This window comes from Symsagittifera roscoffensis, chromosome 8 (genome assembly GCF_963678635.1).
Source record: "Symsagittifera roscoffensis chromosome 8, txSymRosc1.1, whole genome shotgun sequence".
NCBI classification, from domain to species: domain Eukaryota; kingdom Metazoa; phylum Xenacoelomorpha; order Acoela; family Convolutidae; genus Symsagittifera; species Symsagittifera roscoffensis.
This window is the reverse complement of record NC_087069.1, coordinates 25,686,967-25,713,789: the sequence shown is the minus strand read 5'-3', so window position 1 is coordinate 25,713,789 and position 26,823 is coordinate 25,686,967. Positions and strand designations below refer to the sequence as shown.

At 41.9% G+C, this 26,823-nt stretch overlaps 3 protein-coding genes across 6 annotated transcripts in view; 1 reads left to right on the top strand and 2 right to left on the bottom strand.

Moving 5' to 3' along the window:
• Positions 1-26,823, bottom strand: part of LOC134853411 (serine/arginine repetitive matrix protein 1-like) — a 458,950-nt gene that overhangs the window by 287,107 nt on the left and 145,020 nt on the right. The window lies entirely within an intron of this gene.
• Positions 1-26,823, bottom strand: part of LOC134853413 (Golgi-associated PDZ and coiled-coil motif-containing protein-like) — a 340,830-nt gene that overhangs the window by 168,987 nt on the left and 145,020 nt on the right. The gene's annotated exons all lie outside the window — the stretch shown is intronic.
• LOC134853417 (uracil phosphoribosyltransferase homolog) overlaps positions 1-26,823 on the top strand; it is a 253,203-nt gene that overhangs the window by 191,668 nt on the left and 34,712 nt on the right. The gene's annotated exons all lie outside the window — the stretch shown is intronic.

The following is a 26,823-nucleotide window of genomic DNA, read 5'->3' as shown; positions in this document are numbered from 1 at the left end:
TCCCATGTGGAGGACCGTTATTGGTGTTCTTCCGGCCACGTAGATAGCTCCTCGATTGGCGGCGGCCAGTCGGAGATTCGTTGGAATTAGATCTTCCCGCGTGAAGCCCATTCTTTCCCAAGTTTTTATCGGCATCACACTCACTACCGCTCCTGTGTCCAGAAGCCCTGTGACTCCGATTTTTGTTCCGTTGGTGTCGAGCAGATGTGCGGTCACATCTGCTTCATACCCAATGTGTACTGCGTCTTGTTCCATCATGGCGTCATGGCTTATCCTGCGGATTTGAGTTCCTCTTCTCCCAAATAGATATGCCCCATTTGGTCATCATCTGTTGTTACATAAGTCCTGGTGTAAATACTGATTCCATCCACGTTCAGCATTACTTGATACGGCCCATAGACCTCTAGGTAGCGTCCATGAAGTTTCTTCATGCGAGGGCCACCCGTCGTTAGTAGTGCTCGCACAGCTCTCGACTCGGTGCGTGGCTCCACCTGCCTCAGATAATCTGCATATGTGTCCAAATGCATCAAAGTGAACTCGGATGGTTCACTCAGATTTCTGATCACCTGATGTCCAGCCACTGAGATTATCGACTGTATCTTGCTTCCTTGCGGCACCATGCCGAACCTCTGACCGGAGATCACATTAAGCTTCATGCTCAAACTGCTTGGTGCTTTAGTTTCCTCGAACTCCGTTGCTTCGAAGGTATTCAGTTGCTCCTGAAGTTTTTCATTCTCCAGTTCAAGTTTCACTTTTTGTTCGATCTCTTTCGTCACTAGTTCCTGCTGCACTCTATTTAGAGCATCCCTCGCGGCTGCCTTATAATCGATCTTGAAGTCGTGAGCCGCAGTTGCTGGTTCCGGCTCACGTGTCTCCTCTATTACCGCTTGCATTTTCTTTGCCGCCAGCTCTTGAGGTTTATCCTTTCTGCGTGCTTCTGCTTCACTCAAAAGTCGAGCCTTGCTGGCTTTCACTCCTGACAAAGCTTCTTCATGTCTTGGATGCTTAATGTCTGCCACTGCATCCCAGAATTGCGGACAATCTGATTTAAAATGACCTTCCAAGTTGCATAAGAAACACCTCGGGCCGAATTTTGCAATTACTCCTCTCATGAAATCCTCATGGTCCAACTCTGACGCATCTTCGTCCTCGAGGCTAAAGCCTATTGCTTTCATGCCTTGTTTGTAAGCTGGGCATGCTGACACATGATGGTCCGTTGAACTGCAATTAGCACAAGAGCGTCTCTTGTCCATATCATCCCTCGGTTTGTACCAATTGTTCCCTTGGTTTGCTGGTCCGTTGTTAAAATTGCCATAATTGTTCTTGTAATATCCAGATCTCGAAGGAGGTTTCAACAAAAGATAATCTTTTGATTTGAGCCTCAACTCCTCCGGTGTTGGCGCATTGGTTGATAGTGGTGCATAATGCGTTGCTAGCATCGTGCGAAGTTCATCATTCTTCACACCATCAATAAATTTCGAGGCTACGGCCAGGTTCATCCTTCGGTTTGACTCATCCGGTTGGCTGCGTCTTCTCAGCATTTCCAAATTATCGAGAAACTTGTCTATCGTTTCATCTTCTCGTTGCCTCCGTTTCTCGAAGCGCATCATCGCCTGGTGCCCCTGCACCCCTGATCCAAAACGGTTTAACAAGATTTCGAAGATTTTCTCAGCAGTGTCACGTTGATATTGCTTCTTGGCCATGACACAGTTCAGGGCTGTCCCTTCTAAGTTGCTGGTGAGCGCGCTGCATTCCTGTCTCTCCGACAAGTCCTCTTCCTCGAAATGCAGCTTCATTACCTCTATCCAGGTATCAATACAGCCATCAGATTCGTCTTTGTAGCATCTTGGTTTCTTAAAGACTCTTCTGGACTTCTCACTGCGTTCATTGGTTCTTGATAACCTTGTCAGGAATGTCTCCAAAGACCTGTTTAGGGGTTCAAATGCTGTGGCCATTGCCGTAGCATCCCTTGAGTGTCCCGCTTGAGTGTCCTCACACCTCGTCGAAGGCTCTGTGTGCGGTGCATCCCTGCAAACCGAATCACCGTGAGTGTTTCCCGCTTGGCCCACATGACTCCTCCTCGGGCTTGCATGCCCCCTGTTGCCGGAATCACTTCTCCCAGTTGCATGTGTGCCTTGCGTTGGTCGTTCGTTAGAGGTCTGTCTGTTCCCCGTTGAACTTGCTCTACTGTTCGGGCCCCATGCTCCATTACCCCTTGTGGCATAGCCTGATGAACTGCCCCTGCCTCTAGTGGATTCATACGTCTTCCTCTTTTGATGTTCATTGAAGTTCACCCTCGGTTCCCTGGTGGGACCTCCCGAGTTCGGTTCTCCTTCTTTTGGTCCACTCTTGCTGCTTAGTAGCCCGTCCAACCTATCCATGATAGCCTGAGTTCGCCGCTCCATCATGGCGTCTATCTTTGTGTCAAGAGTCCCAAGAGACTGCTCTTGCTGAATTCTTAACCTCTCCATGTCGTCTCTTAAGCGTAACTCTCGCTGTTCCGCCTCTCTGGTCATTCGCGACAAGTTCTTCGCCATATGCTCGTCCGTTCTTTCTTTCAAGCGTTTTTCGGTCCTGCCAACTTCTTGTCTATTGCGGTTTATTTCTTCCCGCAGACTCTCTCTTTCAATGTGGACTGCCCTTTCTAGTTCACTCATCCTTATTGACATCTGCTCGTTTTGTTCTCCTAAACTGTCCACTATGTTGTTTAAGGCTTCCTCTAGTGCTGCCCCGTTGTCCACGAGTGGCGTCACTAGTGGTGGTGTTGTGACATTCGACCAGAATGGCCAAAATGCAATTTATGCAGACTTCGAATTTTTAGCAGTAAGCCTTCCGAGTTGATGATTTCGAAGGATTAACGACGTTATTCGGATGATTGGCAGAACGGTGAAGGTCAGGATATTCCCGTATTTTAAAATTTTAAATTTTCGAAGAGATGACGTAACATTTCTGAGAAACGTCAGAAACGGCCATTTTAGAAAAAGAACTAAGAAAAACAGAACAACTTTATCTGTGATTGCGAACAGAACGAGAATCGAGATTAAAGAAAAACGACAACGAACTACAATAGCAGAGAACGTTCCAAGTGGCAACTATTGTGCTGCTACAATAGTTGCAGGGCCGTTGCCAACAACGGTGAAGGGTGAGAACCAGCCTTCCGGATTGGTGTGAAGTTGAACTTAAGGAGCTTGATTCACTGGATTCAAGAATCCGGAAGGGTTTCGGGACTGGAACTTTTAGCCTTTTTTATAAACTTTTAGCTTCTTGTCATGTCCTGAATTGAATTTAATTAACAACTGGATTCATTTTGATAAGGATGAGAAGCTAGGAGTGGGGGAAAGGGTTGATCCATCTTCGATGGAGATGATGGTTTTTATCTACTGAACAAAAACAATAGTAATATAATAAGTAGTAGCCTTGTTTTTAGGAGTGACCTCGTGGTCTGGGGATACTGAGACCCAGCCATGAGCTCACTATTTTTGCATGTAATTCAGTTAATTTGAGCGTTCTGGTCGAAGCCGGAGAACAGTAACGTTTTTGTCGAACCGATGTAAGAAAGACCACCGAAAAGTACTGGCTTGGTAGAGACGGTGAAAAACATGCAAAGCTCTGTTTAGACGCTAGCCAGTCGTCTTAAGACTTAGTTTTGTTATCCGTCGATATGTATCTTCCGGGCGAATGTTACATGTATGTTTTTATGGCGCTCCTGGGTGTTATTCTTTCATAACATCATGACCGGCGGAAGCGTTAACGAGCACTCCGCGCCGAGCGGATGTTCACATTAACGCCCTTAATAGGCCTAAACAGCCGGGGCGGAAGGGTAGTTCGGAACGCGGAAGCCTTCCGGATTACCGTGAATAGTTTTTTAACCTAGTTAAGACCGAAAATTCACGAACCAGGAAGGGTGGGGGGAATCATGAACCCCTCATCCCCTGAGTGGTTTGTGACCAAAAACACTTAAAGATATAAGCAAAACCAAACAAAAAGTAGTATAGTACCCAAGAAAAACAAAAAACATAAAAAATAACCGAAAAAACCAAAAACAGTAAAAAAGTAAAATATCAGTAGAAATCATCCCCCCAGACAAGATGTGATTCAAACCCCCCGTTTGTTGTTGATAGATATATTGTTGTTACAGGCATTTATATCAGTCAGGATCGTTACGATCAATTTTGTAGCCCGTTTGTGAGGCTTGTTCTGTAGGGTTATTTGAGCATTTAAGCACGTTAATGATAAATTGCGCTCAATCCGGAAGGGTCAGCTGATTTGCGCTCAATTCGGAAGGGTCTTGGGTGAAGACCGATCCGGCAAGCAGTACAAGGAGCAACAAGAAGGGGCTCAACGACAACAACAATCGACTGTTGGGTATCGTTAACAAGTTTTGTATCCCTTTTGGTACAAAAAGTAAGATAGTAATCTGTGGGGGGCTCGACAGTGCTGCACTGTAGTGACCCTTCACCGAACTGCGAATATCCGAGTTAAGCACCTTAATTCGGATAATAAACAGACCCGGAGGGGTATAGTATTACTAATATTATTATTTATATAGCCTATATTAATAGTCTTATATCGTTTTTCAGTGAAAAACAACGAAAACACACCGGTTTTTAGGGTCAAAATAGCGATATTTTGATCCCCCACAAGTCGCGATTTTTGAGATATCGATATTTTTTGAAACGGAAAAAAGCGCTAAGTTAGTGTGTTACATCGTAACTGCACTACTGTAATAAGTAGAACCGGTTAACTTTAGTTCGGAAGTGGTTGGAACTAGTTTGGTACAAAAAACCAAATTTTCCCATTTTTTGATAGTAAGAAACAGTATAAAATCAGAAAATTTTTTGAAATCTTTGAGTTAGGACAGTAAAAATAGTTGATCGGACAACCTCCACTGGTGAATCTACGAGTTTTAAAACCCGCTACCCGAAAGCCTTCCGGGTCGCAGAGAAATCGAACATAACGTGTTTGATTTGGTGGATTCATCAATCCGGAGGGGTCCAGGTAGCATTGTTTTTCGCAAATTTTTTCTACAAAAGCGTTTTAGATCGGGTCTTTTGCATTGAACTAGAAGAGTATAGGCCTTGTGAGCTCAGATCAATAATTTTTAGGTCGAAAGGACCAGATTTGCGGAAAAAGTTGGGCGGAACCTATAAGAGAGAAAATTTTTGAGTTTGGAAAAAAGACGTTTTGGTTAATAACTTTGGAACTACAGAGCATATCGAGTCAATCTTGGTACCATTAGATCAGAAATTAGCTGAACTTACTAGTAGGAAAGAGAATTACTCGAAAAAGCGAGCGAGAAAGTTTTTTGAGATTGTTTTTAGCAAATTACACAAATCCGGAGGGGTACACCCTTCACGTTTTATAAATTTTTCTGAAAAACCCTTATACCCCTACCAAAAGTTGATAGCGATTGAACTAAGTAACTTAGGACAGTTATAGACAAAAAGGGAGGGCTGAAGGCACAAGACAACCATAATAGAATCGAAATTAGGCAAGTGATAAGACCCTTCACCGTTAGTGTGAATTGTCAAATAAGTACCTTAACTTCAATCCGGAGGGGTCTAGGAAAGGACCCTATACCCTTCCCAGTTAATTCAAACAGCATAAAAGCAACGCAGAACGTATCCGGAGGGGTATAAGCTGAAATTAAGAAAACTACGAAAAGCTACTTTGACAGAGCTAAGGGCTCCCAATCCGGAGGGGTCGAAATTTTTCAAAGTCAGAGGGGTCCGAATCCGGAGGGGTCTCTTTTCCACAAAACCGGAGGGGTCCGAATCCGGAGGGGTCTTATAGTTGCTAATTCGGAGGGGTCCAAATCCGGAGGGGTCTATATTCTGACAGTCCGGAAGGGTCCTATTTGTGCCAATCAGGAGGAGTATTATTTTATTAAGGACTTAGGTAAACGAAAGAAAGACTAAAAAGCGAGAGGTATTAGGTTATTAATACACAGGCTAGGTATCAGTGACTGCACTGGTAACTTGCCTTTCAAAAAGAACCAGACTAACACAAAACAGGTCCGAACTCGGATATTCGCGACACTAAGTCTAAATTAAAAAGAGCGTGACTCATTGGTGTGGATTCGAACATAATACGTTTTTGGGAAAAGTGACTGCCCTGAGGATTTTAGTAGGTCTAGCTCGGGCAGTCCGAAGGCAGATAGGTAACACAGTACTCGGTGGGTGCAATAGACGCCCACTTGAGAAAATAACTGCCTTCAAAGTTTTGTCTGTTTGGTGCAGCACCAAGCAGGGAAAGCTTTTTCTTTAAAAGACAGGTTCGACTATTGTACTGCGACCGACTAAGAGTACAAGACACATACGTTTTTTTAGATATACATTCATATTGTGTCAATATATATTTTTTGTTTTTGATTTTAAATCAACCTAAACTGTGCTTGATTGGGTAGTGAGTACACTATCTTTTAAATTGACTGATAACATCATATTGTGCTAGTTTCCAGATCTTTGGACCGATAATCGGCTAGTGTGAATAAATTTTATACAAACTGTACTCTGACAACATACAGGGATTCGTGGTCACTATTTAGTAGAATCTGGTGAAATTTATTGTGTTGTGTCATTATTATTGTTAATAAAACTATAAGGTCTCTAGCAATTGAGTCAAGAGTAGGCATAGGAAAGTGACAAATAAAGAATGAGTTTAGACAAGTCAAGGATACCAAAACGAGGTAATAGCTCTAGGAAATTCATACCTGAAAAGCAAAGAAAAACGATGACCGATCCTTTTGTGGATTGGATCAAGCGATCCCGGTCCGATAAAGAGGAGACGGTTTCAGGCAGAATGGTTGAAACGAGAAGTCAGAAGACCTCAGAAGAGCGAAGAGAACTGTTAGAAGTGGAGGTCAATACGGACCATACCATGAACGACAACCAGGGAGTAAATGGACTGGAAGGGAGAGGCAGAAGGCTGGCGAGTGAATCTACTCCGGTAGAACAAGGCCACGATTTTGCCACTTCCACCGGGACATTGGATCGGGAAGAGATGTCGGAACTGTCCGACATCTCAACTGAAGTAGCGGCAACTAGAAGATCTCCGACAGACAACACTATGATGGCAAGCGGAACTGGGAAGCAAACAACGTCGTCATCGTTCTCAGAAAGAATGAAGAACACCTTAGGAAACTTCTTTCCATTCAGCATGGGAGGAGGAGCAGGAAACGATGGTGAGTCCCAGGAGGATGAGGAAGATGAAAAAGAGCAAGGGGACTTTGGATCTCAAGTCAGCCTCAATAGTTCGATCCAGGAGAGTGAGGCACACGTCGGAAGAGAGACTGGAACCATGGACAAATTTGGTGTAGTGACAACGATAAGCAAGGAGGCAAACACACCAGGCCAGTCAAAAGACTTCGCGATTAGGACAAGTTCAGAGCCACAAACTGGAGAGAGTAGAACCAGAGGGCTAGGCAACGCGTTAGCGGATCCTGAAATAGATAATGAAAAGACGTCAAGACAGAGAGTCAAGGCCCGGATCTCGACCAGCACGAAGCTACCTGGGACCGACAGAGTTACACCACCACTAGTGACGCCACTCATGGATAACGGGGCAGCACTAGAGGAAGCCTTAAACAACATAGTGGGCAGTTTAGGAGAACAAAATGAACAGATGTCGATAAGGATGAGTGAACTGGAAAGAGCAGTTCACATTGAAAGAGAAAGTCTGCGGGAAGAAATAAACCGCAACAGACAAGAAGTTGGCAGAAGCGAAAAACGCTTGAAAGAAAGAACGGACGAACATATGACGAGGAACTTGTCGCGAATGACAAGAGAGGCGGAACAGAGGGAGTTACGCTTAAGAGCCGACATGGAGAAGTTAAGAATTCAGCAAGAGCAGTCTTTTGGGTCTCTTGACACAAAGATAGACGCGATGATGGAGAGGCGAACTCAGGCTATCATGGATAGGTTGGACGGGCTACTAAGCAGCAAGAGTGGACCAAAAGAAGGAGAGCCGAACTCGGGAGGTCCCGGCAGGGAACCGAGGGTGAACTTCAATGAACATCAAAGGAGGAAGACATATGGATCCACTAGAGGCAGGGGCAGTTCATCAGGCTATGCCACAAGGGGTAATACAGCATGGGGCCCGAACAGTAGAGCAAATTCAACGGGGAACAGACAGACCTCTGACGAACGACCAACGCAAGGCACACATGCGACTGGGAGAAGTGATTCCGGCAACAGGGGGCATGCAAGCCCGAAGAGGAGTCATGCAGGTCAAGCAGGAAACGCTCATGGTGATTCGGATTGCAGGGATGCACCGCACACAGAGCCTTCGACAAGGTGTGAGGATACTCAAGCGGGACACTCAAGGGATGCTACGGCAATGGCCACAGCATTTGAACCCCTGAACAGGTCTTTGGAGACATTCCTGACGAGGTTATCTAGAACCAATGAACGCAGTGAGAAGTCCAGAAGAGTCTTTAAGAAGCCAAGATGCTACGAGGACGAATCTGATGGCTGTATTGATACCTGGATAGAGGTAATGAAGCTGCATTTCGAGGAAGAGGACTTGTCGGAGAGACAGGAATGCAGCGCGCTCACCAGCAACTTAGAAGGGACAGCCCTGAACTGTGTCATGGCTAAGAAACAGTATCAACGTGACACTGCTGAGAAAATCTTCGAAATCTTGTTAAACCGTTTCGGATCAGGGGTGCAGGGGCACCCGGCGATGATGCGCTTCGAGAAACGGAGGCAACGAGAAGATGAAACAATAGACAAGTTTCTCGATGATTTGGAAATGCTGAGAAGACGCAGCCAACCGGATGAGTCAAACCGAAGGATGAACCTGGCCGTAGCCTCAAAATTCATCGATGGTGTGAAAAATGATGAACTTCGTACGATGCTAGCAACGCATTACACACCACTATCAACTAATGCGCCAACACCGGAGGAGTTGAGGCTCAAATCAAAAGAGTATCTTTTGTTGAAACCTCCTTCGAGATCTGGATATTACAAGAACAATTATGGCAATTTTAACAACGGACCAGCAAACCAAGGGAACAATTGGTACAAACCGAGGGATGATATGGACAAGAGACGTTCTTGTGCTAATTGCAGTTCAACAGACCATCATGTGTCAGCATGCCCAGCTTACAAACAAGGCATGAAAGCAATAGGCTTTAGCCTCGAGGACGAAGATGCGTCAGATTTGGATCATGAGGATTTCATGAGAGGAGTTATTGCGAAATTCGGCCCGAGGTGTTTCTTTTGTAACTTGGAAGGTCATTTTAAATCAGATTGTCCGCAATTCTGGGATGCAGTGGCAGACATCAAGCATCCAAGACATGAAGAAGCTTTGTCAGGAGTGAAAGCCAGCAAGGCTCGACTTTTGAGTGAAGCGGAGGCACGCAGAAAGGATAAACCTCAAGAGCTGGTGGCAAAGAAGATGCAAGCGGTAACAGAAGAAGCACGTGAACCGGAACCAGCAACTGCGGCCGATGACTTCAAAATCGATTATAGGGCAGCTGCGAGGGATGCTATAAATAGAGTACAGCAGGAACTAGAGACGAAAGAGATTGAGCAAAAGGTGAAACTCGAGCTGGAGAATGAAAAATTACAGGAGCAACTGAACGCCTTTGAAGCAACGGAAGTTGAAGAGGCAAAAGCACCAAGCAGCTTGAGCATGAAACTTAATGTTATCTCTGGTCAGAGGTTCGGTATGGCACCGCAAGGAAGTAAAATACAATCGATAATCTCGGTGGCAGGGCATCAGGTAATCAGAAATCTGAGTGAACCATCTGAGTTCACTTTGATGCATTTGGACACATATGCAGACTATCTGAGGCAGATGGAGCCACGCACCGAGTCGAGGGCTGTGAGGGCACTACTAACCACGGGTGGCCCTCGCATGAAGAAACTTCATGGACGCTACCTAGAAGTCTATGGGCCGTATCAAGTGATGCTGAACGTGGATGGGATCAGTATCTACACCAGGACTTATGTAACAACAGATGATGACCAAATAGGGCAGATCTATTTGGGTGAAGAGGAACTCAAAGTCCGCAGGATAGGCCATGACGCCATGATGGAACAAGACGCGGTACACATTGGATATGAAGCAGATGTGACAGCACACCTGCTCGACACCAACGGAACAAAAATCGGAGTCACAGGGCTTCTGGACACAGGAGCGGTAGTGAGTGTGATGCCGATAAAAACTTGGGAAAGAATGGGCTTCACGCGGGAAGATCTGATTCCAACGAATCTCCGACTGGCTGCAGCCAATCGAGGAGCTATCTACGTAGCCGGAAGAACACCAATAACGGTCCTCCACATGGGAGGACGGGATCTTTGGATGAGCTTCCTGGTGGTAGAGAATCTGGACGACGCCGACCAATTCATCTTGGGCAGAGATTTTGTCAGGAATTTTGACGTGATGATTGACTTGAACAACGGTCTAATACGGATTAGAAACCCGGACCGAAAGTATGTTAAGAGACCAATTAATAGGATAAAAACAGATGAAAATAAGACACCAGTTTTTTTGGATAGAAAAGTAAAGTTACAACCAGGACAAGCTGTAGTAGCAATTTTTAGAATGAGAAATTTAAATTCGTTAAGTGATAGCAAACAGGTTTGCTTAGTACCGAATCCAAATAGTCAGAGTTCGGTGATTTTAGGCCGGAGCTTCTCGGTAACGCGAAACGGACTGTGTGTCAGTGTGTTGTTGAACACACTGGACACCACGGTTTCAATCCAGCGTGGAAAGAAGCTTGGCTACGCCTTGCCGATGAGGACCGACTATGAGGAGACAGAAAACTCGAAGAAATATAGTGTGAAAGACTGTCCTTATCATGCAAATAAAGATAAAATCTTAAAGAGAATTAATGAATTAAAATCTATTCATAAATTGTTTTCAATGAAATCCGAAACGGACGACGGCTTATCAAACTGCTCGAATTTTCCGGAACGCCCCTCGTCATATGAACTAGATTCTGACAAACCGGTTTTGCCAGAAATAGAACATTTGAAAGGAAAAATAGGTGAGGGAGATTTCGAGAAATTGCGGAACCTCCTAAATCGGAACGCTGATGTATTTTCAAAACACAAGGCGGATATCGGGTGCTGTAATTTCGTCGAACACGAAATCGAACTGGAAGAGGGCGCCGTTCCCCATAGGGAAGGCGCAAGGCGAATGACGCCACATAAATCGGAAGCGTGCCGAGCGGAAATAGAAATGTTGCTTGAATACGACATGATAGAACCCTCGAAATCGCCGTGGGCTTGCGGGGTAGTCATGGCGAAAAAGAAAGGGGGGCAGCTTAGATTTTGTTGCGACTTTCGTTACTTGAACGCGGTAACGATAAAAGATGCGTACCCGATACCGCGAATAGACGAGAGCCTATCTAAACTTGGTGATGCCAAGTTCTTCACCACATTGGACTTAGGTTCTGCCTTCTGGCAGGTTCCTTTGCGGAAAAAGGATAGGGAAAAAACCGGTTTCGCGTGCGAATTGGGGTTGTACCAGTGGAAGAGGATGCCCTTCGGCTTGTGCAATGCAACAGCAACCTTTCAAAGGCTGATGGCTCAGGCTTTGACAGGAGTGACCAAAAAGTACGGGAATCTCTTGATGTGCTACGTGGATGACGTAGTCATAGCGACACCGACCCTGGAGGATCACATTGACCGGCTCGATGAGGTCTTCGGATGTATGAAAAGAGCAGGCTTGAAATGCAAACCATCGAAATGTGAAATCCTTAGGGATTCGATCAAGTACCTGGGAATAATGGTGGACAGGCATGGCTCTCCTGGCAATTCAAGAAATAACGACCAGAGAATCCTTATGGAATCACCTCGAAGGAGAAGAATAGAGGCCTCAGCCAGAGTACCTTTCTTGGGAACGCTGCCCGAAGAAGAATGGGAAGTACATCACCGAGACCACGAGAGTAGGACGGGATGTAAGCTGGACAGAGTGGCGTTCATGGAAGAAGTCTGGACTGTGATTCAAAGCTATGGGACCCAGTCCATTCTCAAAACAGGTCTCAATCAACCCTTGATGAGAGAAGTACTTGACAAACTTGATGAGTGTGAAGGGACACTGAGTGATTTTTTGATCGACTCAGCCACTGATGAGAGTGAAGCGAATTCTCCCATCAAGATGACACCGCAGGACAATGAAGGAGAGGTGGTGTATCTGTCAAGGACCAGGAGAGGAACGATGCGATCAAAAATGGTGATTGATAAAATCAATGCGATGAAAATGAAGTTAGGCAGCAGGAGTGATGCCGAGGAGAATTGGAAAGACGAAAGTGGATTCAGAAATATCGATGAAAGCTGGTAACTCAGCGAAAAGGAAGCGAGTCGAAGAAGTTATGGATTTGGGGCAGTGTGATTATCAATTGTCCGGCACAGATAGAATATTAATTGATATAGCGATCGTGCCACCCATTCTCATGGCAGGGATAAAGTCAACCGGTTATAAATCCAAAAGGAGTGACAGCACTCTGACTGGAGCAACTTTAGAAATGGAAATACTCAGTCAATGTGGAGAGAGTAAAATGAGGGACTTCAAACCATCTCCCATGAATCATGGAAAAGGAAGTGTTGCAGGACAACTGACACCAGTGGAATACAACCGACTAACAGTGTCGGAGACAGTGTCGATAGATGAACCCACCGGTGGATACATGGAGATGTTGGAATACCGGAACTCGGCAAGAGGGTATGTAATGGCCATGGAAGATGAAAAAGCCATGGAGGGTTATCTGGAAATGATGTTGCAAGGCACCACCCTCAAGCAGAAGGCGTATGGAACTTTGGCGTCGTCTGACGTAGAGGCGGAAGCGATCGAGCAGTTAGTGAGCCTCCATGGAAAGCAGTAGTATTTAGGTATTTCGAAGAAGAAATGAGGACTACGCCAAGAATACATGCTCTCGTGGCAGTACCTTACGTAAGGACAGAATTACAACTCAGGCTCGCCTGGTGCATGATGGGACTGACTCGCGAAGAATATGATTCAGAAGAAAGGAAGAGATCAAAGGAGGAAAAAGTTTTCCTTATGACGAATCAGAGGGATCTGATAGTCCAGGAGGGAGCAGCAGTAGCGTGTGCAAAGCGGAGAGACGCTCTCTGTTTCATTCGATTCCTGATAGAGCAGATTTCAGTACCTGCATTAAGCACTTGTGTTAAAATGTTGAAGGAAGGCGATGAGCGAACGAAAGCCACGTTCTTACTAGCAATGCTGGATATGCAGCAAAGTAAACCGATGAGAATGAACATGAAAGAACCTGAAGAATTGGAACCCATGAAAAAGATAGACGAGATCAGGAGATTCTCAAACAAGGAGTTGAGGCTCACTAAAGAATCTATGGGAGCATTGCCGAAATCCAGTGAATACTGTGGACCGATCAAGAAGAAGTCATATAGCTATGTGTCCGGGATCTTAGGGATAGCGTACAATCCTTTCCTGAGTGAAGACATACGTGATTGCTTCTTTGATTATGAGCAGGCGGTGTTACTAAGATTCTGGACGTCCAGAATTGTAACGATTAAAAGCGTCAACAATTCACAGGCCAAATTGGGACTGGTCTTGGAAGAAGAGGTGACTGCACCTTCAGTACCAAAATCCGACAAGAGAGTGGAGTTTGGGTTGGGATTCTCAGATGAATTACTGAGAACGAGCTTGATGGCAGTGTGGGAATTGATGAGACCATCATGGTGTCCTAGTCCCAACGCTGACTCAATATTACGGGCGACACAAGACGTACAGAGGGAACTGAATGCAGACTGTAACCTGCGTGACCTCAACATCATATATAATGTGATGATAACAGCCTCTAAGAGCAACGGAGAAGATAAAGTGGAGTTGCCTGGCTGGGGACCAGAAGACTGGGTCAAACCTGGTAGCTGTCTGGCGGAAGTCTGTGGACTAGAGGGTCACGTCTGTGGAAGTCTAGACTGTGTGAAAACCCTGGAGAAACAACACAAGCAGTTGACAGTATTGTTTGGAAATGTAGTGATGAAAGCGAGAACGGAAACGGAACTGATAGCAGATTGCCATGGAGGCACCGATGTGAATCTAGTGACAGCACTAGGATTCTACAGCATGTCTGGTTCTTTAGAGTCACTATTGAATCTAGAACAGAAACATGAGATGGTCACAGCCATCAGCGTAGAAGTATTTCCAGGAGTTCTGCAGACTGAGCAGAAGTATATAGGAAAATGGAGGGAAGCAATCGAAACAGAGATGAACATCAGACACAGCGAAACTTATTGTAGACCATCAGGAGCACGATATTTGGTGGGCTCAACGTTGGCTCCAATGTGCAAGAGCAGATATGCTGTACATTTCGTAGCTGTGGACGTAAAGAGTACAAGAGCGATTGTGGATCAAGCCTTCTCAGTGCCGAAGTGTGTGAGATTAGCGAGGATGTCTGAAAAGTCTTACGAGTTACTATGTAAGATGTTCTCAGCAATTCCAGAGAGAACCAAAGAAGAGTTGGAGTCAATACTAGGAAAGAGGTTCATGGGATATGTGAGCGGGAACTTCAGTGACTTCGAAAAACAGAAACAGGGAGGATAAACTGTCACAGATTACAATGCAGTAGATGAGAATGATGAAATCCACCGAGTGATGATGGAAGTGGAACCATTGCTGGAAGCTTCGGGAAAACGTAATTGGAGGAGCATCATGTTGACGCATGATGAGTTTCCTTGCCACTGCTTGCTGCAGACCTGGTGGTATCCCAAGCGTAGTAATCTGATGTTGATCTGGGACTCTGGAGAGCTGCTCTCCATGGGTTTACCAGATTCATCACAGCTCGTAACAATAGTGATAGTGGGAGTTATGATGGCAATACGATGGCTGGAAGCTCATGTGAGAGAAAATAATAGACAGGAGGCAACGACGAGAGAACAATTACGGGAATTAGATTGTCTAAAAGATTTAGATCTTTTTGAGACAATGTGCAAAGTTCTAAACATTCCGATGGAAGTGAAGAAGATATGGGCAAGAAAACGATTGATGCCATGGTTCAGAGCTAACATGACTGCATGGTTGTACGAGTATGCGAAAAAGCATATGTCGAAGCATGGCAGAGTATACAGTGAATATCAGCTGGACATTGGGGCAGGAGCTTTCAAGCGAGCTTTCGTGACCCATCGGAATGCAGTGACCACCGCTGTGAAAAGAATTTCCAGGACGAGCGAGCGTAGTGGAAATGAGAAGGCAGAGATGCTGAAAGAAGATTTGGAGAGAAACGTGACGTTGTGTCTCCACAACAGCTTCTGTAGAAACAGAGAATCAAACGTGGATCCCCTACCTTGCTGTAAGCAGAGGGTGGAAGAGCAGAAGTGTTGGAGGACGGCTTCCAACAGCGTCAGGATAGTCAATGACGTGCTACAAGACACGGAAACCGAAAGTGCGGAGTCAGTGTCACAGGAGGAGGAAATGGAGCATTGACGAATGGTCGAGAAAACAAGAGGCAGCAAGAAAGAAAATTAGAAGAATTTAGAAGTTTTAGAACTTCTAAACGACGAAAAAAGAGGAGAACAAAGGAATGATGAAGAAAAATCAAAACTCAGAATTGTTTTATGTGTGTGAAAAACTCAAGTGAGAAACCAAGCAACCAAGTTGTAATTGAAAACTGAAACATTTTTGTTGAGTTTTGAAATTGTTGCATTTATAAATTTGCATTTTGGTTTTAGTTGAAGTGGTTTTAGAGACACTCACTTATTATTTATTTAGAAAGGCTTAAGAGGAGAGTATATTTAAATATTTCAGCTTGCATGATTGTTTTTAATCACTTAGGAAGATTAGATTGATCACTTTGTGGTGACATGAAAGACTTGAGTAATCTCTTGAAGAGGGAGGTTGTTACATTGTTCTTTCTAACCACAAAGTTTCTTAGTTTTAATATTCAGGACAATAAATAAGCAAGATTTCCGAAGGGAAGAGGCATAGTAGGATAATTTTAGCTTGTTGGTTGGCAGGACTGTCCTGCAAGCCAACACCTTTTGAATCTAAGAGAAAAAGTTTTAATCGGGACATTGATATTGGAAGTCAGAAAATATGTTTTATATTAGGTTATATCCTCAGTGTGCAGATTTATGAAAGAATTTGAAGGCTATAGTGATGTAGTATGATGCCATTTATATTCTGCGGTGAGTCGATGTGACGTAGATAAAGGTAATTTCGTGCATTTTGTAAATTCTGTTCGATGACACTGTAACCATTTTACGAACATTGTGCGATTCAATGAGGACATTGACCGGACTGTCCGGGGAGTATGTGACATTCGACCAGAATGGCCAAAATGCAATTTATGCAGACTTCGAATTTTTAGCAGTAAGCCTTCCGAGTTGATGATTTCGAAGGATTAACGACGTTATTCGGATGATTGGCAGAACGGTGAAGGTCAGGATATTCCCGTATTTTAAAATTTTAAATTTTCGAAGAGATGACGTAACATTTCTGAGAAACGTCAGAAACGGCCATTTTAGAAAAAGAACTAAGAAAAACAGAACAACTTTATCTGTGATTGCGAACAGAACGAGAATCGAGATTAAAGAAAAACGACAACGAACTACAATAGCAGAGAACGTTCCAAGTGGCAACTATTGTGCTGCTACAATAGTTGCAGGGCCGTTGCCAACAACGGTGAAGGGTGAGAACCAGCCTTCCGGATTGATGTGAAGTTGAACTTAAGGAGCTTGATTCACTGGATTCAAGAATCCGGAAGGGTTTCGGGACTGGAACTTTTAGCCTTTTATATAAACTTTTAGCTTCTTGTCATGTCCTGAATTGAATTTAATTAACAACTGGATTCATTTTGATAAGGATGAGAAGCTAGGAGTGGGGGAAAGGGTTGATCCATCTTCGATGGAGATGATGGTTTTTATCTACTGAACAAAAACAATAGTAATATAATAAGTAGTAGCCTTGTTTTTAGGAGTGACCTCGTGGTCTGGGGATACTGAGACCCAGCCATGAGCTCACTATTTTTGCATGTAATTCAGTTAATTTGAGCGTTCTGGTCGAAGTCGGAGAACAGTAACGTTTTTGTCGAACCGATGTAAGAAAGACCACCGAAAAGTACTGGCTTGGTAGAGACGGTGAAAAACATGCAAAGCTCTGTTTAGACGCTAGCCAGTCGTCTTAAGACTTAGTTTTATTATCCGTCGATATGTATCTTCCGGGCGAATGTTACAGTAACCCTGTCGGTCCCAGGTAGCTTCGTGCTGGTCGAGATCCGAGCCTTAACTCTCTGCCTCGACGTCTTTTCATTATCTATTTCAGGATCCGCTAACGCGGTCCTAGCCCTCTGGTTCTACTCTCTCCAGTTTGTGGCTCTGAACTTGTCCTAATCGCGAAGTCTTTTGACTGGCCCGGTGTGTTTGCCTCTTTGCTTATCGTTGTCACTACACCAAATTTGTCCATGGTTCCAGTCTCTCTTCCGACGTGTGCCTAATTCTCCTGGATCGAACTATTGAGGCTGACTTGAGATCCAAAGTCCCCTTGCTCCTCTTCATCCTCTTCCTCCTGGGATTCACCGTCGTTTCCTGCTCCTCCTCCCATGCTGAATGGAAAGATGTTTCCGAAGGTGTTCTTCATTCTTTCTGAGAATGATGATGACGTTGTTTGTTTCCCAGTTCCTCCTGCCATCATAGTGTTGTCTGTCGGAGATCTTCTAGTTGTCGCTATTTCAGTCGAGATGTCGGACAGTTGCGACATCTCCTCTCGATCCAATGTCCCGGTGGAAGTGGCAAAATCATGGCCTTGTTCTACCGGAGTAGATTCACTCGCCAGACTTCTGCCTCTCCCTTCCAGTCCATTTACTTCCTGGTTGTCGTTCATGGTATGGTCCGTATTGACCTCCACTTCTAACAGTTCTTTCCGCTCTTCTGAGGTCTTCTGACTTCTCGTTTCAACCATTCTGCCTGAAACCGTCTCCCCTTTATCGGACCGGGATCGCTTGATCCAATCCACAAAAGGATCGGTCATCTTTTTTCTTTGGTTTTCAGGTATGAATTTCCTAGAGCTATTACCTCGTTTTGGTATCCTTGACTTGTCTAGACTCATTCTCTATTTGTCACTTTTTAATGCCTATACTTAACTCGATTGCTAGAGACCTTATAGTTTTTTTAACAATAATAATGACACAACACAATAAATTTCACAAGATTCTGTTAAATAGTGACCACGAATCCCTGTATGTTATCAGAGTACAGTTTGTATAAAATTTATTCACACTAACCGATTATCGGTGATAAGATTTGAAAACTAGCACAATATGATGTTATCAGTCAATTTAAAAGATAGTGTACTCACTATCCAATCAATCACAGTTTATGTTGATTTAAAATCAAAAAATAAAATATATATATTTAATGTCACACTATGAATACTTCTATAAAAAAACGTATGTGTAATGTACTCTTAGTCGGTCGCAGTACAATAGTCGAACCTGTCTTTTAAAGAAAAAGCTTTCCCTGCTCGGTGCTGCACCAAACACAAAAAACTTTGAAGGCAGTAATTTTCTCAAGTGGGCGTCTATTGCACCCACCGAGTACTGTGTTACCTATCTGCCTTCGGACTGCCCGAGCTAGACCTACTAAAATCCTCAGGGCAGTCACTTTTCCCAAAAACGTACAATCCACACCAATGAATCACACTCTTTTTAATTTAGACTTAGTGTCGCGAATATCCGAGTTCGGACCTGTTTTGTTTTGATCTGGTTCTTATTGAAAGGCAAGTTACCAGTGCAGTCACTGATAGCTAGCCTGTGTGCTAATAACCTAATACCTCTCACTTTTTAGTCTTTCTTTCGTCTACCTAAGTCCTTTAATAAAATAATACCCCTCCGGATTGGCACAAATAGGACCCTTCCGGACTGGCAGAATCTAGACCCCTCCGGATTGGGACCCCTCTGAGTTAGTTAATATAAGACCCCTCAGGATTTGGACCCTCCGGTTTTGTAAAAGTAGCTTTTCGGAGATTTCTTACTTTCAACCTATACCCCTCCGGATACGTTCTCCGATGCAATTTTGCTCTTTCAATTAACTAGGAAGGGTATGCACTACTTTCCTAGACCCTTCCGGATTGAAGTTAAGCCTCTTATTTGACAATTCACACTAACGGTGAAGGGTCTTATCGCTCGCCTAACTTCGGCTCGCTTAAGCTTTTGCTGTGCCTTTAGCCTCCCCTTTTCGTCTAGAACAGCCTAAAGTTACTTTATTCAACCGCTATTACCTCTTGTTAGGGGTATAAGGGCTTTTCTAAAAAATTTTGTAAAACGTGAAGGGTGTACCCTTCCAAATTGAGGAATTTGCTAAAAACAATCTCAAAAAATTTTCACGCTTACTTTTCCGAAAAACTTTTGTCCCTATCAGTAAGCTCAGCTAATTTCTGATCTATTGGTACCAAGATCAACTCGATATGCCCAGTAGTTCCAAAGTTATTAACCAAAACGTCTTTTTTCTAAACTCAAGAAAATTCTCTCTTATAGGTTCCGCCTAACTTTTTCCGCAAATTTGGTCCTTTCGACCTAAAAATTGTTGATCCAAGCTCAGAAGGCTTATACTCTTCTAGTTCAATGCAAAAGACCCGATCTAAAACGCTTTAGTTGAAAAAATTTGAAAAAAACTATGCTACCTGTACCCCTCCGGATTGATGAATCCACCAAATCAAACACGTTAAGTTCGATTACTCTGCAACCGGGAAGGCTTTCGGGTAGCGGGTTTTAAAACTTGTAGATTCACTAGTGGACGTTGTCCAAACAACTATTTTTACTGTCGTAACTCAAAAATTTCAAAAAATTTTCTAAATTTATAGTGTTCCGTTTTCTCAAAAATCACGAAATTTCAGTTTTCGGTACCAAAATAGTTCCAACCACCTTCGAACTTAACTTAACCGGTTCTATCTATTATGGTAGTGCAGTTACGATGTGACACACTAACTTAGCGCTTTTTTCCGTTTCAAAAAATATCGATATCTCAAAAATCGCGACTTGTGGGGGAATCAAAATATCGCTATTTTGACCCTAAAAACCTGTCTGTTTTCGTTGTTTTTCACTGAAAAACGATATAAGACTATTAATATAGGCTCTATAAGTAATAATAATAGTAATACTATAACCCTCCGGATTTGCTTAATATCCGAATTAAGGTGCTTAACTCGGATATTCGCAGAAGGGTCACTACAGTGCAGCACTGTCGAGCCCGCCACAGAATAAAATCTTACTTTTTGTACCAAAAGGGAAACAAAACTTGTTAACGATACCCAACAGTCGATTGTTGTTGTCCTTGAGCCCCTTCTTGTCGCTCCTTGAACTGCTCGCCGGATCAGTCTTCTTCGCTAATCCCGAGACCCTTCCGGATTGAGCGCAAATTAGCATTAACGTGCTTGAATACTCAAATAACCCTACAGTACAAGCCTCACAAAGGGGCCACAAAAATGATCGTAACAATCCTGGCTGATATAAATGCCTGTAGCAACAATATATCTAACAACAACAAACGGGAGGGTCGGATCACATCTCGTCTGGGGGAATGATTTCTACTGATTTTATACTTTTTTTTTACTGTTTTTGTTTTTTTTTCGGTTATTTTTTTTTGGTACTAAACTACTTTTTGTTTGGTTTTTTGTATATCTTTAAGTGTTTTAAGTCACAAACCTCTCAGGAAACGAGGGGATGGCCGATCCCCCCACCCTTCCTGGAACGTGAATTTTCGGTCTTAACTAGGTTAAAAAGCTATTCACGGGAATCCGGAAGGTTTCCACTTTCCGAACTATCCTTCCACCCCGGCGGTTTAGGCCTAATAAGGGCGTTAATGTGAGCATCCGCTCGGCGCGGAGTGCTCGTTAACGGTTCTGCCGGTCATGATGTTAAAAAGAATAACACCCAGGAGCGCCATAAAAACATCTATGTAACATTCGCCCGGAAGATACATATCGACGGAAGACAAAACTAAGTCTTAAGACGACTGGCTAGCGTCTAAACAGAGCTTTGCATGCTTTTCACCGTCTCTACCAAGCCAGTACTTTTCGGTGGTCTTTCTAACATCGGGTCGACAAAAACGTTACTGCTTTCGGCTTCGGTCAAAACACTCAAATTAACTAGATTACATGCAGAAATAGTGAGCTCATGGCTGGGTCTCAGTATCCCCAGACCACGAGGTCACTCCTAAAAACAGGGCTACTACTTATTATATTACTATTGTTTTTGTTCACTAGATAAAAATCATCATCTCCATCGAAGATGGATCAACCCTTTCCCCCAACTCCTAGCTTCTCATCCTTATCAAAATGAATCTAGATGTTAAATAAATTCAAGTCAGGACATGACAGGAAGCTAAAAGTTTATGTAACAGGATAAAAGTTTCAGTTTCTTTACCCCTCCGGATTGACAAATCCGCTGAATCAAGCTTGTTAATCCTGATTTCTTCTTAATCCGGAAGGTCGTCTTTCACCCTTCACCGTTGATCGCAACGGCCTTGCAACTATTGTAGTGGCACAATAGTTGCAACTCGGAGTGTTCTCTGTTACTCTGTAACTCGTTGTCGTTTTCCAATCTCGATTTCGTAGTTGTTGTTAGCGCAGCTAATGTTGTTCTGTTTTCCTTTCTTGTTTTAGCCAAAATGGCCGTTTCTGACGTTTCTCAGAAATATGACGTCATAATTCGAATTTTTGAAATTTTTAAATACCAGAATGTTCCAGCCCTCACCGTCTGGCCAATCGTTCCAATAACGTTCTTAGTTCTTAATAATCACCAATCCGGAAGGCTCGCTGCTAAAAATTCGAATTCTGCAGAGATTGCATTTTTCACATTCTGGTCGAATGTCACAATGCTTGTGGTTTGTTTGCGTCCACTTCTTTTCGGTTGCTCAAAAAAAACAAGAACGACGTTAAAAAAATTAGCCATTTTGTTAACATCTTCTACATTGTAGACGATGTCATTTATTTTGTCCGACAGACTTTCCGCTTGGATGGGTGGTGTTGCTACAGGGTAGTTTCAGGGGCTCATGAAATTTATGTAATTTTTGCAAAGTTAATTTTTCTTTAAGTGACAAATCTCTATTTCAATTGCTGTAAAAATTGACTGAAAGATTTTTAACTTGTTCTCTGATGCATTTTTTTTTGCGTTGGTATGACCCCATCTATTCTGTGCTAAGACTGTTGTAGGATTGACAGACCCGGTTTTAACCTTGTAACAGCTATAATTTGATAACTATAGGTTTATTTAATTATCGTTATCTTTTTCGACAAATAGTCTTTGAAATTAAAGTTCCCATGACCCTAGCACAGAAGTTTTTGGAAACAGACAATCTCGATCGCAGTACAGATTGCGAAAGCTGTCTGTGTACTCGGCACTATTCTTGATTAAGCTTGCGATAAGAAAGCGTTATCAAATCGGGATGTAGTTTTTAACTTTATATGAATCACTTATGGGTGGATCCTCGTTGGGTGGATACTAAGTTAGTATCAATTGTTGGATGGGTGGTGTTGCTAATGGGTAGTTTCAGGGGCCCATGAAACTTTTGTAATTTTTACAAAGTCAATTTTCTAGGCTCAACTGGTGTCTGCTCAAAAATGGTCGGCCTTGTTTCAACTTTTTAGAATTGTTCTAATTCGAATTTCAGATGTCTTGCTTGGCAATTTTGCCTAGAATTTCTGATACATAACAAGGGGTATTATGAAATTGTCTGGATTGGGTTTTTTGAGAGGCTTTGGAAAATGCTATCACTTTTCCATATTTTTTGACTAATTGCAAAAAAATACTTTTTTTTCTCAGTAATCCTGTAACCGTTTTTTAAAACAGGAAAATTCATAGAAAGAACGCCTACACCCTTAGCTCTTTTTGTGTGCAGACTTCCCTGGTCTCTTTTTGCGCTACTTGTTTGTCGACCGCTATCGAAAAAGTCAGCGTGGGGAATATTTCTCCGTTATTTTTGATTTTTTTTTTCGTTTTTTCAAAAACTGACCAACCAAATCTGAGATTTTTTGTTTCAATGAATACAGCGGATTTAGAAAACTTCTCTATATGCGGCTATGTTCAAAGTTTTTTGCTCATAAAATTATTGCCTTCGGAATAGTGAAATTTCTTAGCTTTCTTTGAGTTTTTCTCAAACTAACCTTCCAAACCTGATGTTCTGGTTTCAATAGAGATATCAGGTAGTTGCAAGCTCGCCTGCATTAACGGCTACTCAAAAAATCTGTTCACAAAAAAACTGTCATCCTCGGAAAAATCAGTTTGTTGAGCGTTTTTCTTTTCTAATTTTTAAGAATTTTACCGAAAAAAATCCTACCATGTGTAATATATCAGGTTCAAACCAATTAAAGGGTTGTGCAAAGCTCCTTTGCTTACGAGACTCTGTCCAAATTCTTTAGCACTAAAAATTATGGTACTCGGAAAAGTCAAAATGTTTTTTTTTTAACCTTTTTGGATTCTTTTTGATTTTTCTCGAGAAATACCTCGGTTTTTGGGGTAAATTTAAATAATATATTGGGCAAATATCTTCTGCATATGCGAATAGGCACAATTTTTTCTGAAAGAAAAAGCTATGAATCTTGGAAATGTCAACTAACTGACTTGTTGACCGTTTTTTGGACTTTTATCGATCACTTTTCTCAAATCATGCCAAATCTGTTATTATTGTTTTAAATAAAAACAACAGGTTATTGGAAGCTTACCTTTGTAGTTTGCTTCGTCCAGTTTTTATGAAAAAAGTTGTGGCCTGCTAAAAAGTAAAAGTTTTGACACTGCGGTCGTTTAAAGGAAATTTTGTGACTTCACTGGAACTATCATGCCAATTCTCAGATGAAGCAATTAATCGAGAAACCTGATTTTCAAATTCTTTTCTACTTCACCGGCCAAGAACTGCTTTCAGCAAAATTTAACGGATTTCGCGAAGTTTTTTTCTGCAGTTTGACCGTTTTTAGAAACTTTTTGATTTTTCTCAAAAACTACACCATCAAATCAGAGATGAAGAGTTAAATCAAAAGAAGCGGTTGCTAGAATTTTTCCTAGACGCGGTTTTTTTTGGTCTGAGCAGTGTTATGTCTGTGGTAAAATTCCCTGCTGCCAAGTTTTTTATCTTAATTGATTTAGAAGAGAAACAACTAAGGTTTTGGGCAAAGTGCAATTTTTGCAATTAAGCATTTCTTAACGCATCAATATAACAAATTCAATAAATATTAAACACATATATCCAGCTTTAGCTGGGCCCTAGGTGTTCTTCATCGAGTTATATCATAATTGGTTTTTCCCTTTTCCCGATTCTATTGTATCGCAGGTGGTGCAATGCTTCGCCTCGCCTCTGTGTAAAAATTTGATGAGAGTATTTTTTGTAGATACAAGGGAGCGTAAAGGTAGCCGATATAAATGTCTGATAGACCTGTAGCCTCATATCAGGTCAATTTTTTGTGTTTCTATTAACTCCGATTTATTCTCATCTGGTGTTGAATTCAACAATCTGGCTGACTTGATTCCCAAATACCTGTCTTCACCATATATACTTTTTAAAGTTTACCTAATTCATGAAAATCCATTGAGTTTTTGACTGCGGGAACTGATAAAAGAGTGTTTTAGTAGAAGAAGAATCAGAAGCAGAACGCACCAGTTACTCTATAAAAGTCTCTGCCTGAATACAGTAAAGTGGGCTGAAAACTAGTTCAAATTTTCAGATTAATTGCTGAATTAATTTAAGTAAAATGAAGCAATCATATCATCAAAGTGCGATGGAATTACAAATACACAAGTACATAGATTTATAACATATCAACCTTGAAAACATCAATAAAATTAATTTATATACAAATCTTTTTATGAGGAAAACTCAAGCCATGTTAGATTGCCTTTCATTAATCTAGAACTTTTTCAGTTTTTTTTTTAAACAGAAGTTGTTTTGTCAAATATTCGTAAATTTACTGGCAATGATTTTCCATTTTTCCGACGGGAGCTGGAAAAAAAGAATTTTTGAAGAGGAGCGCTTGAGCAGCGATTATACTTGTCAAAAACTTGAATTATGCAAGTCATAAATTAAAAAAAATTAGTGTCAATAAATACTTAACCTAGTTACTGCACCAAGTTCGAAGTTGAAGATTGTCATGTTAGAGGCAAACATTGCCTTGGCTTAATTCTAATTATCTAAAAAGTGATTATTAATTTTTTTTTGCTTATAAAAATGATTGATTTTTCTAAAGTCTAGTGTTTTCAAGGCATTTACAAAAGCTCTACTTGTTTTTTTTTTTCCTTAAGATAAGATAATATTATGAATAAATTAAAAGTTTTAATTCGGTTCTGTTTTCTTTTCCGATAAAAGACTTGCTTTTACGCAGGGCTGTGGATGACTTAAGTTTGGACGGAATAAAAATGTAAATTTCGAGTGTTTTCGTACTTGTGCATCATCAGGTTCAAAAGCGTCAAAATTTTATAAAATGATCATCGATCACAAAAATATCCTAAGACAATGTCGCTATAAAATAATAGAAATTCTACCAATCAAATATTTGCAAATTTGAAGTTCGCGTCAAAATAACATCATGATTATATCATCAGACTTAAGTGTCTAAGACATTGAACTAATTTTATCTTCTAATTAAATTTAAATTTAATTTTTCGATTTGTCTCATTTTCCAATTTTGAAACATATCAATATTTTATTTTGAAATTTATTTGTTGTTGTATTTGTCAAAAATTAGCCTTTTGAACACATCGCGGGTCTTTATTCTTGGTCTCTGCTTCCAGTTGTGAAGTGCTTCTAATGTCAGTATCTTGAAGTTGGTGTTAGCTTGGTCTATAATCTCCCATGACATTACGCTTTTACGTAACCTGTAGATTAGGATGCAATTGATTTGCAGCGTTTAACAATTCTTCTGGCTCTCCTTTCACAGTTCTTACGATATCATCTACATATCGCAGAAAGAGATTTATTTCCTCAGTGTTGCTTACTTTCTCTTATATCACAGCATGCCGAGCAAAACCAAACAGTATTAGCTATATTTCTCTATTCCATTTCTTGAAACTTACCACATTTTGATGGAAACAATTTAGACAATTTACGCATTCAAAACCTTTCTGTCTTTACGTAACTTTTTAACGTTCTGAACAGATGCCATTTAGATCTTCAATGGGCTTGCAAATTTTGGCAATCTCTTTGCTCAATACAGTTTTGAACTCTTTTATCCACAAATTTGCCAGTATGACTGAAAGAGAGGCTCCCATGGCCAAACCATCGTTCTATGTATACCACATATCATTACACTTAAAGTGTACTTGACCTACAGCAAGGTTTAGCAATCTCTTCATAGTATGGATGTTTCTCCTGCTCATGAAGTTTTCTGAGTGCAATGTTGATAGCCTCTTTGAGTGGAACAGTAGTGTTCAAACTTATAACATGAAAAGAAATCATGTTCTCACCAGAGTCTAATTCAACCTTCTCAATAATCTCTCGTGCTTCTGGCGTGTTTGTTTCTATGTTCACTCCCTCAATTTGAACAAAATATTGACCAAATTTTTTTGATAAAGTTCTCAAATGATCTTCCAGGTAGAGATAGAACAGGGCGCAGTGGTATGTCCCCTTGTGTCTTTTGCTAAACCGTACAGACGAGCCGGTTGACTACCTGTTGACCTCAATTTGATGTAGAGATGTTCACTTATCTCCTTGTTCTTTATCAGACTTAACACCACCGAATTTTTGACACCACCGAATCAACAGTGTTATTCATTGCTTTAAATTGGTCTGACTGTAAAAGTTCTAGCAGTTTCGTTTTCTATGGTCTTTTTCCATGATACAAAACCCAATCACTTTATCAAATGGCACTGCTAAAAGAACGTTGTTTTTGAGATATTTTTTGAGAGAACTTTTTCCA